The 14,641-nt window shown below is 35.9% G+C and overlaps 1 protein-coding gene across 13 annotated transcripts in view; it reads left to right on the forward strand.

The window, feature by feature from the left end:
• Positions 1-14,641, forward strand: part of NAALADL2 (N-acetylated alpha-linked acidic dipeptidase like 2) — a 430,872-nt gene that overhangs the window by 174,555 nt on the left and 241,676 nt on the right. The window contains exon 1 of one of the 13 annotated variants that reach the window (XM_068691749.1): positions 13,033-13,123. The exons of the other annotated variants lie outside the window; for them this stretch is intronic. The gene's annotated coding sequence lies outside the window, so the exon portion shown is untranslated. Of the gene's footprint in view, positions 1-13,032; positions 13,124-14,641 lie in introns of those variants that run through there. 13 annotated transcript variants of the gene reach the window in all.

Here is a 14,641-nt window from a genome sequence, read left to right on the forward strand (position 1 = left end):
TTTATTGTTTAGTTGTGACTTGGCTGCCTAGAAAAGCAGGAGTGTGATCCATCGTTCTTTCTTAATATAATGCTTTCATTTCCCCTTAAGAATAGTGCTGTAGGTTTAAGTATACATCTTTAAAACTTTGGCTCATGTGGAAGAGAATACACTGAACAAAAGAGTTCATGTTTAGCAGGAGTGTTGGTAAAATAGAGTTGACTGAAAAAAAAATCTAAGTATTCGAATCATTCCAAGTTGATCCCTTTTTGCTGAAAAACTATTTTATTTTTTTTTCCTGTGAAGGTAATTATGGGAAGTAAGTTGATCAACTGTGGCTAATTGAAATTAATTATTGCTTGGATTTCAATCAGCAGAGACAGAAGACTTAAATGTTCAAAAGAATATACAAACTCAGGGTCTACTGGACCTTATCCAAAGCTCATTGAAATTGGTGGGACTGTTCCCACCAGGCTCAGCCAGCTTGGAGCCCAGCTGCTCAGCCATCTCAGGTCGCACACTGCTTTAATTCTGCCTTGGCTTCTGTTCTGAGGCTGCAGGTTCTTTAGTGGGGCTTAGTCAAATAGATAAAGAACATCATAGGATCTCAGAGGACTTCTAGTGGTAGAAAGAAACACTGTACTGATAGATGCTCTTTTTCACAAAACCGCTTATCTTTTATTTATCTGAAAACTATGAAGTTCTTGCTATTTTCCCAGTAAATGGTGGAAAATAGCTAGAATTAAATGAGTAAAATTAACAGTAATAAAGTTAGGGAAGCATGAAATTAAAAAAGTGATTGCAGTAATAAGGTGTAAAAGTTTTCCAGAAAGAAATAATACCCTCTTGATTTGGTGAAAAACAATATTAGTACTACTTATTAAAGAGGAATGCATTTATATTATCAGTATCTCATCTGCAAGGTCTATATACTTTTTGGATTTACCTGCTCCGTTCTATTTGACTACCTCAAATTAACACACTTAACAACTGCTAATCAATTTGTCCTCCTCATTTTAATAATAGGTAAGTATTGCTTGCTTTGTTTTAGAGTTGAGGCTTATGAGAAAAGTAGTCAGGATCTGTTAAAAAGGCTTTAATTTTAGGTGCTTGAAGTTGTGTAGGCCTGCTGGTTAGGTGCTTGCCATTACGTAAAATACCTTCGTTTACTGCAGTGTGCAGTCTTATCCAGTGACACCTCAATGCAAAATATGTACGCAGTGCTTGCAACAAGGCCTCAGCCCACCAAGGGACAGCATGCTTCCAAGGACACAGGGAAATGCTTATTCTTGCTTTTTCGCTTTTGCCCACAAATACTGAGGAAGATCCTTGTCTCCATCATTCCTAGAGCTGTTCCATATGGCACCTGGCATGTCAATCCTGCCCGAGTGTAACTTCCCTCCATGATATCTGGGATTTACCAGTGGAAGGATCGAAGTAGCCCAGTGAAATTTTGGTCCAAGAATGGTCAGAAGAACAGCAAGAAAATCGTACCTTGTGTTAAACAAACCGTGCATCTTATGGCAGTGTTACTTTTTGTATACAAACATGATTGATTACTGTTTCACTAAAGTAATAATAACTGAGTAACTGCTGAGATTCATTTTTCCAAGGATCTTCATTAAAATGCAGATAGAAATATCCCAATAAACTTAGAGAAGATATTCAAGGGAGTATTATTTTAATAGACTGTTTTCATGAAAATAACTTTTCCTTGTGAATTAGCAATTGAGTTCCCTTGAGATGCTCTCCTTTTACAGCTCTCCAGTTGGCTGGTTCATTTGGTTTTGAACAGCTCTAACAGATCTGGAGAAGTTGAAAAGCTTGATAAGGTCAGAATAGTGAATGCCTGCTGAAAACAAGTCTTATTCACTAAAAATGCATCTAGTTCTTTGAATGCATTTCTATTCATCTTTTTATCTCCATGTTAGAGTTTCACATCTTATATAGAAATGTCATCGCATCTTTTTTTTTGAATATTGAGCTTTGCAGAGCTGATCTTTATTATTTTCTTGGTTCTTGCCCTTTTAATAACCTTTAAATATAGGTTCACTCCTTCCTGGCATACCAGTTACTTTGCCATGAGGATTTTAAAAGGGACTCTTACAGAGGAATACTGTGTTCTGGGCAGCCTTACATTTCCTGTGTGCTATTATCTGAGTCGCATCAGCTCAGTGGCACATTAAGTAATACACTGTCATATTCTGTTGTTATGGAGCGGTTCCCATGAACTAGCATTAGTTGTATCTTATGTAATAAGCCTATCTTTAGACTGATGTGCAGGCTTTCACATTCAGAGCCAGGCGGGAACATAGGTGATGTTTCATTTGTACCATTATGTCCATTTTTTTTATGCACATAATGTAATCAGCACTTGGGAAGTGAATGCTGTCGCTTTTCACGCGTGTTAAAAGAAGATAGCATTTCTTCAACAAAACGTATTCTGAAAAAAAAAATGATGGAGAGAGGCAGAATGCTTCCATTTGTGCAATTGTAGTGGTCCAAGTAGAGATCTATATGTATTTTTAAAATCCTAATCTGTAACAAAATATAATAGCTTGCTGCCATGCAAGAGCTCAAGACTTTTCTTAGATATCTACTGCCATTGGCAAAAAGTAGCACAGTCTGTGTGACCTTTGAAGATCACTAATTTCTTTGTTAGAGTGCAGAGGGCATGGATGTCATAGAGCACTTTCTGTTAAACGGCACATATTACTTCAATATCAATGTCACGCTGTCAAAAAGTGGCACTTTGTTAAGATAATGTGACCTTTAGAATAATAATCTTTCAGTCCTTTATTCTGTCTTTAGTACTGTGAATCTGTACTTTGATTCTTAATGCTTTCGATAAAGTAGAAATAACACAATTGAAGTATTTTTGTTATTTTCCTTCAGCTATATAAGATACATTTCTTCATAAATGGCACAGGTGTCATTTTGTGTGTGGAAAACTTTTGTTTGCTAACTGGAAAATGTGCATCTATTCTAAAATGTAAATTATGTAAGCATTTGCATTCTTTAAAAGAGAGGGGTGGGGGTGGAATCTCATGTAATAATGGGTATCAACTGCCTTCTGGTTTTTATGGAGAGGAGAGAGGGGCCAAAATTGCCCTGTGAGATTTGTGCAAGGTTGTGTGTTGCAGGAACAGAAAGATGCTGTGCTCAAATGGTAGTTATTTTAAATCAGAATATGAGACCAGGTCCGTGTTAGACATACAGGTTTGACTGAATGCTAATGATAGTATCTGCTATTGTTTTTAACATTAATTTTCAAAGGTGTTTTTAGTGCATTGTGGTTATTTTTTGAGTAACCCCAGCTTTAAGATTTTTGTCCTTAATCAGTCCTGATTTAGCACTCTCTGAGTCAAAGGTTTGGCTCGGTTGATTTCCCATTTTCTTGCTTGGAGCTGCTCCATTGAGCTTCAGTCACACAATATGCTTTGGGTCAAGGAAGCAGACTTCTGTGTTTCAATATATGTGTTGGTTTTATAAGGGTGTCCCCCTGCCCCTCTTCTTTTTTTTTTTCTTTTGAATAACAACCAAAAAGACATAGCTGTCTTGCACTGCTTATCTGATGAGACTTGTATTTTAGTAATTTCTTCCTTCTATTATGAGGCCTATAGTCATAGAATAAGATCCTACTACTAGAAGTAGGAAGCAGAGGTATGCTTGATGAGTTCTTCAACCTCGATGTGGTGATATAATTCCAGACGAAGGAGAAATACAATAGCAAAACACAGGTTAGTAGCTGTACTTTTTAAATTTTTAAACAAAATTCTAGAAATATTCACATCACCGGAGATAAAAACATTTTCAGAATACAATCAGCTGTTTAAAAAACATGGTTCTCTGCAGCAATGTTACAGTTGTTTTGTTTTTCAAATCTCATAATTGTACATAGGCCTTAAATTTCAAATGCAAAGATATTTATAAGCTGACATTTAAATACCATTCTGAATTGTCACAGAATCCCCGTATAAAATTTCAGCATTGTTATTGTACTTGTGTAACTGAGTAAAAATTCATGCTGAAATTTGAAAAGCATATTTTGTTCCTTCTCAAAAATGTTAAAGAAACAAAACCAAGTATAACATTTTATTTTGTGCGTGCATAAAATTTGAATGTTGGGTCATATGTTTAACAGCAGCTGTTTAAGTTTTATGTGACTTTGACACTTGTTTTTTCCCTTCAATATGTAGTAAAGTTTAGTAAGGTTTCTGAGAAAGGCATTCACTTTTTAAGCTCCTTTACATTTTAAAATTATGAAGATTTACGAAGTTGATCTTGTATTTCAGTATCAAAACCAATCCCCACAAGGATGGGTTCCTGAGAGGAAACTCTGCTAAACTGTCAACAAAAATTTGAGAAACAAAGATTATCAGGAGCCTTGATTATTTTTTTATAATTTATTATTTTTACAAAGGCAGAGAGATTATATAATGCAATTCAAATAAAAAGCTTAACTTTTTTCTTAATCGTTATGATTATTGCTAACAGCAAGCTTTTAGGCCTTCTAACATCTTCGATACAAAAAAAAAATCTCATATCTGTAAATGTTTCCTACTGTTTCCAAACGTTATTGCAGGACCATAAAAAGTTCTGGAGAAAGAATAGGCATGAGTAATGATAGCTTATTCTCATAAACCTTTTAATATCTTAAACAAAAATACTGGACACCTGGTACATGTATAGATTTTGTGAAACGTAATATTTTAGCTCAGGGAACCCATTTGGCACTTAAAGTGAATCTCCCAGATGGTAACAATATCATTAAAAATTCATCGTATAACCACTGGACCTGCCTTTTGAAGACTTTTGAACCGCTGAGGCTTTCTAATCGTACATTGTTGCTCTAGTTCACCAGTGAAGCGAATCCAATGACTTTTTCAGCATATGGCCTACTTCTGCTAATGAAAGTACAATTTATTCACTTCAACATATAGATTGTAAAACTAATCTTCTGGTTGACACATTATGCTCTTCCGCATGTTTAACTTACACTTCTTTGGCTTAGTGAAGATACAGTAAATCAGAAGAGACACATCGATCAACCAGGCATCATTTAACATGCAATTAGTGTTTCGGACGGGAGCTCTGCCGGCATCGGGCAGCAGGCCGTGCCGCTGGGCCTGCACCGGCCATGAGTTTGTTCCCTCATGCTCTGTAGGGATCGTCAGCATTCAGGGGCTAAGAAACAAAGCGACAGAATTACGAATAATGTTGTCTTGAAAAAGAAGCCTGTTTATTATTTTCATCTTTTTGAAAAATATTTTTTTCCTCAACTTTTGTATCTTATTTTGAAAGAAGGCAGATCTTACCTCTTCCAAACAGTCTCCGGCTGCTACTGCTTCCAATGTAATCATGGTGATCTTGTTTTGCCATGAGAAATACAGTTGTGGCTCTCGAGTGCTTAATCCAAATAGTTTTTGAAACCTTGGTGTTGCTATTTCATTGTGTGTTTAAGGTCTATAGGCTACAGTAGAATCTGCTTCATCAGTTCCTTCAGTTTAAAGGTGGCCAGCTTTCACTTTCAAGGTTTTCACAGCATGTGATAAAACCCAGAGTGGGAATGAAGTGATGAGTGTGTGTAACCCAGTCCATTGCTTCACCATTCCTCCATCAGGACACAGCAAGCATTTCGTTTGTCGGAGTAACAGGTGCTCAGGCTATTGCCAATGGGGAGAAAGGGAGAAAACTGGCAGGCTGAATGGCATCAGTCATCTGCTAAAGGTAGAGGAGGCACTGGAGAGAGACTTTAGACTTGGAGGTAATAGGAATTGCTTTTTAGATATTGTTTATTTTCTTGGTTTAGGGGTAGCATTACCACTTCATTACCAATTCATTCACTGATGGAGTTTTTACCTTTGGGCTTTCTTGTTCCTACTTACTGCTATTCACTTTCCTGAAATAACTTTAGGATGGTGAAATTCATCAGAAAACACTGGGACCTTCATTTGTATTGGACCTGTCAGTGCTGAAGGTAGAAAAATACATCAGCCGGCTCTTGATTTAGTTTTCACTCGCTTTCATGGGCAAACTAGCTCATTTTGGCCTCCTGCCACAATAAGGTGGTGTTGAGGCTGGTATTGCAGCCAGGAGAGCAAAGATGCCATCAGCCCAGGTGCTGCGTGAGGGACGGTCCTTGCCGCCAGTCATGCAGCTCCACTGGGCAGAGGCTCCTCACAAATAAACCGTGTGGCTTCATGCTAGGAGGTCTGTGTGTCCTGTTGGATATCTGTATTTGCCACAACTGCCTATATTCATGTATATGTATATCCTCCACGTAGGAGTCTTGTACTTCAGTCCTTCTGGAGAAGGAGGCTGTTTCTCAGCCGGCTTTATGATAGAAAGCACTTCTCTTATCCTGTTCCTCTGCTGTCCAGCTACAGCAGCTTTAAGTGTGTTCAGGGGCATTATAATAATCAGAAACACAATATGTCGGCACTAAATACTTAAATCTAACAGTCGTTACTGTCAATATTATGTCTGAATGAGGTATTTGTTGCCACAAAAATAGTTCAGCAGCCTTCGTAGCTTTTTAAGCAAATACAGAATAAATAAAAATTATCTGATATATAGTTACAGAAAATGTATGCATATAGCTGTATATAAATTTGTGTGTACTTCAGTAAATTGAATAATTTATGCACAAAGTATCAGACATTCTTTTTAAAAAACAAACAAAGCACAGCACAGATGCAGCAGGACATGCAGAGGGTTCTAATTAGACTCTCTGACTTCAGACTCTTGTCTTTTCACAACACCCCATTGTAGACAGCATTGAAAGGTAACTTAAAGGTTCATTAAGCAGCATTCAATTAAAAAAAAGCTAATTGTCTTATGTGGCCAATGCACCATTACACTCTGAACTAGTATGTCATATTTATTAAAATTTGATGTTCACTGCCTTCCTTTTCAAGTCACAAGTGTAAAAAATAAAATAAAAAATACAGAATTTATACATCATTTTCATTGGGAGGTTTATTTTAACATATTTTTCACAGTTTATCTAGCATTTCAGGCTACAACTCATAAACCTGCCAGGAATACCTCTGGGGATTTTGACGTTTCTACATCAAAGTGACCTTTTCTGATGGTTTTCCCTTCCCTTTCCTCTTCTCCTTCCCCTTCCCTGTTGTTTGTTTTGTTTTGTTGGTGGTGGTGGTGGTTTTTTTTTGGTTTTAACTTATAGGGGAACAAACTGTAAGAATCAGAACATAAAATTAAAGGAAACAGTTGTAAATACTTCTTTACCCCACTTCTTTTATGTCATTTACATATACAATAAAAGCTAGAAGAAAACAGTGTCACAAAGGCAAGGTGATGCTCCAGTCCGTTGTGCTGCTGTTTTTCTTCTGTGTATTAAAAAAGAAGCAGAGGCCAAGCTGGAACTGATTGGGTGCACAATTTGGAGTTAAGTTATCTTGGTTTATGAAATTTAACATTAAATAACAAAATATGTTTAATTTGATATTTACAGTATTCCACAATCACAAAGTCAACTTTTATAATCCATTTATGTTTTGGAGTTTTTTGAGAGATGGAACTGATCAAAAGTAATGCAATGAAACTTTGCATGTTGAGCTATGTAAATCATAAGACTATTTTTTTATTTGAATCAGGCAACCAGTTATGGTGTTTTTAGTCAGGATTCAATTAGTGACTTTGTTTCATAGATGAATGTCTCTCTACATAGTATTAGTAGTAATTTGTAAAAAATAAATAAATAATAATAATAATAATAATAATAATAATAATAAAATGTGGTTTACATATAATGGCCCTTTAAACTACTTGACCTTGGAATAAAACAAAACAAAGCTGTTTTATTACAAAATGTAAATACTATGTGTATGCTTGTATTATTGTGGGATAAACATTTGACAACCATTAATTCTATGCTGTCTTCCACCCATTTTTTTGTGTGTATCTTGATGTCTTAGAATATGTAACATAAAGCCAGCAGTGATTGGGACATGCTATCTTAGTCTCACAGTGCCAGTTCCCTGAATATTCAGATTCATTTGCATTTACTTCCTTACACATTTATGCTTCAGTTTCAGCATAATGCAAGGGCTGATTCATCTGTGACGTAATTCCAAGCCCTTAACCTAAGATGACTTCCACTGATTTAGCATATTGCCAGTCAAACCTTATGTATTGTATCTCAGCATCTTTGACTTTTTTTCAAATTAGCAGTTTATTTTCTGAAACTGTGAAGTTGCTATAACAATCAAGAGATCCCGTTTTCTCCTTTAGCTTTCCTTTCCATATGTAGTATGTTCAGAAGACCAACACAATCTAATCTTATTTTATTCTCTTATTTGCATCTGTTTATCTCTGGTATCATGCTTGTATCATGCTTCTGCAATACGATTTTGTATCGTTTATGCTTCTGCATAAATGAAGAATTAAGATGACTAACGTTTCTTTAATGCTTTCACACTTCAGCAGTATCAATGGTCTTTTCTGATTCAAGGTCAGATCTTGTGCATACATATTTCTGACCTCGTTGTACCTGTAGAACTAATGATAAGTTTTCCTGTTCAGTTACATAATTATAGTTATTTTCTTGTCTTAGAGAGCTTGTAGTTTATGCTGCTTTTTTTTTTTATTTATTTTTTTTTGATATCTGAAATGTTGTGATAGGAATAGAAAGTGGTATAAAACTTCTTGTTTATTGCTGCTTCAAACTACACAGTGCTTCAAACTACACATGTGGAAAATCATTGCAAATTCAACAAAAACTATTACACTGCATGTAAAAGCTTAGGCTGGACATTGCTTGTTCCCTCCTTTCTTTTATTTGGAACATGAATTATATTTTGCTCATGTTTGGAATACCTTGTTCATGTTCTAGGAGTTGCGTAATTAAATTATTACCTGCAGTATCGCCATCTGCTTACGTGTTTGTGAACCATTTCTAACCTGTGTATGTACACTTCATGGTTTCAAGGAAGTGCCAAAAAAGCAGCGAGTGTACTCAGTAGATGGACTTGAGCATCTCACTCCCTCAAAGCAGTCAGTCTTGACTTTTCTGGGTGTAAGTATTCTTATTCTGTAAGATTCATATTCTGTATGAATCTAATTATTTTCTTTCAAAACATAGTGTGGAGGTTTTTATAGTTTTAAAAATAAAATATACCTCCTAGGATGAAGGCACATTCAAGTTCGTCAGTGGGTAAATGTTTCCGAGGCACACAGTCAAGCATGTTGTCCAGCAAAAAGAAGTGCATGACTTTAGTATAGAGGAAAAAAAAAAAAAAAACAGATATGAAATCTGCATGGAAGAGGAACATGAGACATAAAATCTGGCTCTAGTGAAGTAATAGAAGAGCATACTCCCCAGCTGCAGTACAGGTGGTGGTTAATTGTATGTCTGTAGAGAGCTGTTCATGAAGATCTTTGGAAACGTCTATTGGTTCCAGGTCTGTTGCTGAGTGAATTATGGTTTATAGGGGTATTGCTGTAATACCAGCCTGCCTTACAAGGAAACTGGATGCTTGTTAATTGACTGAGTACTTGCTGCTTGCAAAACGCTGCATGTGTTGCCAACAGACTAAGACTTCAGTCTTAAGTTACATCTCGTCTCAGGCCAGAATCAACCTTCATTTTTCATTAGAATTAAGAAAGTAAATAGTGAAAAGTCTTGGTGAGGATAGGCTTATTAGTTTAAACAACCAAAACAGAAAACACTTTCAGTTGTTAATTATAAAAGCTGTGATGCATAATGGAAAATTATTGCTGGGTCAATTCTGCTGGACTTAGTGTATGGCTCAAAGAAACGGAGCGTACTAATTTCCTTTAATGCTGTCAAGAGTTAAGGAGCCCCAGCAGTGCACAGGAGGAGTTTGTTATATGTCAAAAACAAAACATGATCATCTCAAACATATGTGGGCTAGGAATTTCATAGATCGGGCAACCTGTGGAGGAAACATTATTAATCTTGCACCTTAGACCCAAACTGGAAATTCTTAATTGACTCATTAAGTGACAATTAATTCTGTTTTTTGTTTGGCTGTATGAATAATCTAAGTTGTGATGGTGCTGTGAGAGGTTTTTGGTAACAGTACTCTGTTATGTAACACATGCAATTTCTTGCTCATTTTGCAGTCATTTTGACCTTGATAAAACGGATGCTGTTTTCAAAGCCATCGAGCCCTTTCTTTCAGTGCTGTATTCAAAACTCTGAAGCTAATACCCTCTTTATATTTCATACCCTTTATATTTATTTTTCAGTTTCTCATTAATTTAATAGATTGAAGTCCTCCTTTCCTCTTTGCCTCACTATGGAGGACAAGCACCTTTTCACTTTAATGCCTAATGTTAGATGTGTACTTACAGGTACCCACTCAGTAACAGTGCCTGAAGTGTTCTCCTTCCCCACACACAAAGTTCCATATGCAGTCATTAAAACTGTCAGGAGTTTTTTGATAATCTACATCTATAATGAGAGAGTCATCTCTTTATTTCAATGATAACTACAAAATGCTTTTAGAACAGAGGTCAATGTCTTTTATCCAATTTAGCATTTGAGATCACCCAGCAATTTAACAACCAGCCTGGATATAAATTCCCGTTTTCCAGCTCTTTGTGGTAGTCCGCTCTAGGTAGCAAAGCTTATGGGCAATTAGCCAACCATCTTTTGAAGTGTTGCATCTGCCTGTTTTGACATTAATCCATAAAAATAAATTCCATATGTAGCCTAAATACTGGTCTTTGTGGGTCCCAAATTACAATGGGAATAATTAAAATATTTACTTTCATGTCCCAGATGGTAACTGTGGTAGATAATTTCATTCGCTGCAATTATTTTCGACTAAGTTTAGCAGTGGAAGAAGAAAATCCAGGATAGTTTTGTAATGGCATGCAGCCTTTAATTGGCTAAACTGGAGGCTTAATTATTTCCAAGATGTAAAAGCAAAGGAAAAACAGAAATGGATTACGGGTCTGAACAGGTTTATGGAGAGCTTACGCATTATTTGCATGGTGATGTGACATAACGGTTGCTTTGGTGTTAATTGTCTTTATGTTCAGTGTGGTAGCCTTTTGGTGTGACCGTAACAGTTATATTTGGGACTTTTTTTTTGGCAAAATTATGAAGATAGGTAATGGTACTGACTGCTTTTGTTCAAGCAGATTCTGACCATGCATTTTAGAGTAGATAGCTGTGAAGTTAGTCTTTGAATCTTTATTCAATTAAATCAGGCAGAGTTGTAATTTTGATGCGTTTTTAAAGAGAAGAAATAAAATATTAACTAATGTAACAAATATACGTGAAAGGTAGTGTAATTGTAATTATTTTGTTTGCATTGTTGGAATAAACCAAGTTATTTCAGGCTGTGTTTTGGTGGTATGAATATTTGGTGATGAAGTAGTGGTTAAAGACTTACTGAGTTTTACATTTGCATACCTTTTGTCTGACATTTAGTCTCAAAACATTGTTATGTTTAAGTGCTATTGAAGGTCTTTTATTTTTAATAATGTCCTTGTTCATCAATAAATTATGAAAGCCATGAGCTGTACTTAAAATAGCTCACTGTGTTTCTTAATACCTCTAATACATACAGAAAGTATAGGTATGCGTCTGTATCTAAAATAAAGGGGATTGAGTGTGTACACTGCTGGAGAAAAAAAAAAAAAAAAAAGCATTCAACGTTTTGCTCTTGAATTTTTCTTAATATACAAACTGCTTTCTAATGTGAGTTCTTGCTTCATCTTAATTATAAATTTAGTCATTTTAAATTTTTCATTAGCTTGGGTGACTTTTCACTGGAGACTGATTTGCCTCTCTCTCCTTGATGTAAATCACGGAAAACTTTGTAGTATGAAGCTCAGTGGAAGACAGTTCATTGCAAAAGCCAGCATAAATGAAGAGAACACTTCTGTTTTTTTAAATAGCATGGCCTGATCCTCCTTCCATGGAAGCTCATGGGCATCTTTTGACTTCACTTTTTTCTGAGCTTGAATTAGGTCATGTATAAATAAAGCCGATTAAGTTGTTTCATGATGGGAACATTTTCTCTAAATAAATAAATAAATAAATCTATTTCATCAAAATGCATATTTTTTATTTATAAGAGGAATAATTGACATGTAAAATAAGGCAAGGGATGTTCAGTTTTGAATGACATTTCTGGGGAAACTAAAAATTAGTTTTCTACTTCTGAAGTTGAAGAAAATATGCATAAAGTTGTAGAATTGTTTCCCTCTTTCTATACTTTTTGTTCATTTAGTTATATTTCATAATAGAAAGAAAAGCTCAGAAGACCAGGGACTTAATAATAATAATAGCTATAACAATTGGTGCAATTTCTCAGAAGTGGCCTGAAAGACTAAAGAAGTATGTGAATGATGATCAGTTACAAATTTATTTATTCTATGAAGTCTTTTCTTCTTCCTTCAAGAAGAAACCTATGTATTGTAGAAAATAAGTCAGGCAAGGAGGCTATCGTTCATATTCTGATATATATATATATATTTATTTATTTATTTATTTATTTATTTTTAATTTTTTTAACATTGTGTAAATATATAGGAATTTGCAGAATTTAATAGGCTATTATATTATTCAGCCTCACTAATAGCAATGTTTCTTGCACTCCTATTCAAAGTCAGTTACAGATAATATTTTTGGTTTTTGTAGAATTGTATCCTTTGGAAATTGGCTTATTGATTCTCTTTGTTTTGTGGATTGTTTTTTGAGAACATTGGTTTCTTAATGGCTCCTAGCTCTGTACAAACGGTGATTTGAGAACTGGTGATTGAGATGATGTAGAATTAGGCTGGGAATAAAGTCAATAAAAAGCGTTACAGATCTAATGACATTGAAATTCCCTTGAAACTCTCGAGTGTTTTTAAAACATGCTTGTCTCAAGTAGGGAGAGTTTCCATCTGTTCCTGTCACTGGGAAAACACAGCAGATAAAGCCCAAGCTAGGAAGCAATTAAATGTATTACTGCCAGATGAAGGAAAGCTGAAGTCCTGATTTGTTTTCCTCCTCCTACTGGCTGAAGGGTTCACTTAATAGGGCTTCCTTAAAAAGGAAAAGCTTGCTTGCTCGAGTCTAGATCCAATCTTGTTAGACCTTTGAAGAACTGGTATATTCTCATACACAAGCCTGCTGAGCTGCTGCAGAGTCCTGGTAGGAATGCTTGTATTTCTGTCTTCTTGCTCCAACCCTGCTGAAGTTACTGAAAGGCTTTATAGAAATGTAGGAGAGCAATAGCAAAGTATTATACAGGAAGTTTGTGTGACGAAGTCTGAGTAGACACAGCCCTTGCTTGTTTGTTTATTCTCTACTTTCTCACATAAAGATGCCACAAAGGGTATTTTGTACACATTTTGGTGACATGTAAATTGAGTCAAAGGCTGCAAAAAATATTAACCATGTAAATGAAATGCTTCCCCTATTTGTGGTTCAGGAAATCTGCATCATTCATGTTTTTCAAGGGTTACAAGTCAAGCAGTTTTTAGCAAACTCCTAATCTGCTGTGCTTGCTATATAGCTCTAGTTGCTTGCTATCCCATGAGTTTCTGGCAAATGCTCATACAATCTGATTACCATGGTTCACGTGCAAAGGGCGCTGGCTTGGGGACTACCTTGTCTCATTAATGGAAATGAATTTTGTATGCCATGGCTGTTACGTCTCTGTGTTAAGGCTTTTGTTTATGTTTCCGTTTCTGTCTTTTTTGTGTTTATTTTTTAGGCAGAAATGCCAATGGATTTTAAAGGCTGGTTCTATTACAGGTTTAAGGAGTTTTATTTTTGCATTTTTGTGTAGTGGTGTTATTTTTAATAAGAAACAGATGTATGAGCAGTAGAGAAAAAGAGAGAAATTGCATAATCCATGTTCCTATTGAACCCTTTAGCGCTGGTTGCATGCTCGATGAGTTCAGCGTAAGGACCAGGCGCTTCGGCGTGCTTGTGGCAGCGGTCCCAATGTGAGTGGGAGGTGGGACCGCGGGCGCCCCAAAGGGCCCCGCCAGCCAACGTTTCTATGATTTGGGGACTCCTGTCAACTTTTCCACATAACTTTCCAGAATTAAGAGAATTGGTGTTAACTGATGCATCATCCCATCTTCTTAAGAAGCTGTAACATGTTCTACAGTGAAATGAATGTGTTTTTTTTGTTTTTTTTTTGTTTTTTTTGTCCCAAACACAGAGAAGGTAGGGCTTATTCTCCTCTCATTGCTGTCATTGGAAAATGTTTGGATTAATGTTGCTATCTAAAGGAAAATTGAGAGGAACTAATTGTATATGTTAGCTGCTATGCAAAGTATTCTTAGTGACTGGCCATTCACTGCTGCTCTTTTGTGGCTTTTGTTATTTAAGCATTCTGGTATCAGCAATTTGTCACTTTTTGATTCACGCTGCTTTGTCAGAATGAAACATTGTACGAGAACATACATGTTCCTGAACATGGGTTTCCAGGAACTTCTCAAAGACCACCAGCACACATTTAGCTGATAGTATAAAGCTGTAGTAGTGCAAACCATTGGTCCTTCTGCTCATGCACGATTCTTGTGATTTAGGTGGCAAATGTGGCATCTTTGAGCATCAGGATCTGTTATACAGTTACTGCTTACTTTAACTCAGTATCTGAAGCTATATGTTTCTAGAATATTTCTTTCATCTTAGAACTTGTCTTAATTCACACTG

This window comes from Anas acuta, chromosome 9, assembly GCF_963932015.1.
Source record: "Anas acuta chromosome 9, bAnaAcu1.1, whole genome shotgun sequence".
NCBI lineage: Eukaryota > Metazoa > Chordata > Aves > Anseriformes > Anatidae > Anas > Anas acuta.